Genomic DNA, 2,341 nt, shown 5'->3' with positions numbered 1-2,341 from the left:
CCAGCGACAGGCCCAAAACATCACTGCTCTAGAGGAGATCTGCATGGAGGAATGGGCCAACATACCACCAACAGTGTGTGCAGACCTTGTGAAGACTTACAGAAAATGTTTGACCTTTGTCACTGCCAACAAAGGATATATAACAAAATATTGAGATGAACTTTTGTTAATGACCAAATACTTATTTTCCACCATAATTTGGAAAATTATTCTTGCCAAATCAGACAAGGTGATTTTCTGGATTTGTTTTCTCCTTATAACTCTCCTAGTTGTGGTCTACCTATGATGTCAATTACAGGCCTCTCTCATTTTTTTAAGTGGGAGAACTTGCACAATTGGTGGCTGACTAAATACTTTTTTTCCCCACTGTATAAGAAAAAAATCTTTTTGACAGTGAGGGTGGTCAATGAGCGGAACAGGCTGCTACAAAAGGTGGCGAGTTCTCCTTTAAGGAAGTCTTCAGAGGCTGGACAGACATCTACATAGTAACAAAGTTATTAAGGTTGAAGGAAGACTAAGTCCATCTAGTTCAACCCATAGCCTAACCTAACATGCCCTAACATGTTGATCCAGAGGAATGCAAAAAAAAACCCATGTAGCAAAGTGTAAGCTCCACACTGGGGAAAAAAATTCCTTCCCGACTCCACATACGGCGATCAGATTAGTTCCCTGGATCAACACCCTAACGAGGAATCTAGTATATATACCCTGTAACATTATACTTTTCAAGAAATGCATCCAGTCCCCTCTTAAATTTAAGTAATGAATCACTCATTACAACATCATACGGCAGAGAGTTCCATAGTCTCACTGCTCTTACAGTAAAGTCTCTGTCTGAGACGGTTTAGTGAATCATGCGCAGCATCGAGAAGGGGTTTGGACACGATGACCCTTGAGGTCCCTTCCAACATAATATGATTCTATGGTCAGCGCATCTACACAGGGCATTGGGTAGGCATCAAACTTTGAGACCTCACTGAGTTTTTGATAGCCATTACAGAATCCCCACTTCGCATTTGGCTTTGGCACTAACACTATGGGACTTGACCACCTTATCTCGGATTTCTCAATTACCCCCAGGTTCAGCATCTGTGGCACCTCCTTCGAGAGTAGCTCCAGACTTCTGGAATCCTGTATGGGTTTTAAATTGACCAGAACATGAAGATCAGTGAGAACCTCATACTCAATGACCTGAGCGAAACCTGGTAATTATGTCCATATTTTGGAGTAACAATTGCCGAAATTGTTGTTTTTGGGAGGGTGACAAAGCTTCCTGCTACCTTGACATCTAAAATGTTGGCTTCTGACTTGGCCAACAAGCAAAGAGTTTCGAGAGGCACACTATCCTTCCTGGGTTTTATTAGGTTGACATGATAGATCTGAAAGGGCTTCCTTTTTCCTGATTGATGTATTTTGTAATTGACCTCTACTACAACATGTCACGCAAAAAAAACCCCACAATCTCAAAATCATCAGGATATATAGCAGTATTCCAAAGTTATTACCACATAAAATTACATTGGCCAGGTTTGAAAAATGAGGCTTGGTTAATTAAAAAGGGTTTCCCTATCTCCAAGATCCTATCCCAATATGTGGTAGGTGTAGTAATAATATCTGCAAATATCTCCAATTAAAAATGCAGCATAGTTTTTAAGATTCAATATGTCACTTTCCCCATTACAGTAGCTTAGGTATCCCTAGTACTTACTTACAGCAGGGTATATGTTCATTTTTGTTCTCTCTTAGGTTTTGTCTGTTTAATGGACAATGTGAACATGCTCCTTACACACCGTTTCTTTGAGCTGGGCATTACCTTGATATAATTTCCAATTGCTGGGTGTCCAAAGTTGGGCCCCAGTTCTGCTTGGCCCTTATCCACATTGAGGTAAATTTTGGCATATGGCAAGATTTTAATAATAGAGGTTAGGACCATCCCAATTAGTTACACCTTGTGGCTGGTGGGATGGCTTTTAAGCTTTTTTTTTTCAGATCCAAAACAATGTTTACCAAGTACCCTATGTTACTTATATGCACTATTGCTTTTTACTGACTTAGAGCAGGGAATATGTTCATTTTTGTTACATCTTTGGTTGTGTCTGTTTAATGGCCAGTGTGAACATGCACCTACAATTTGCATGTGTCCCAATATATATTTATATTTTATCTCTGGCATACTGAGCTGACAGGCAACATGTGAAACCTGTCCATGAAAAAGATAAAACTACATGAGAGACCATGACAATTTATTTCCCTGCAGCTACAGCATGCTCTCCCTCTGACATATAATGGTATTGTTTCATTTACTTTGATAAAACACAGTTATTAAAAACATCTCAATCAG

This window comes from Ranitomeya variabilis, chromosome 2 (assembly GCF_051348905.1).
Source record: "Ranitomeya variabilis isolate aRanVar5 chromosome 2, aRanVar5.hap1, whole genome shotgun sequence".
Classification (NCBI taxonomy): domain Eukaryota; kingdom Metazoa; phylum Chordata; class Amphibia; order Anura; family Dendrobatidae; genus Ranitomeya; species Ranitomeya variabilis.
Note: the sequence above shows the minus strand (reverse complement) of the source record.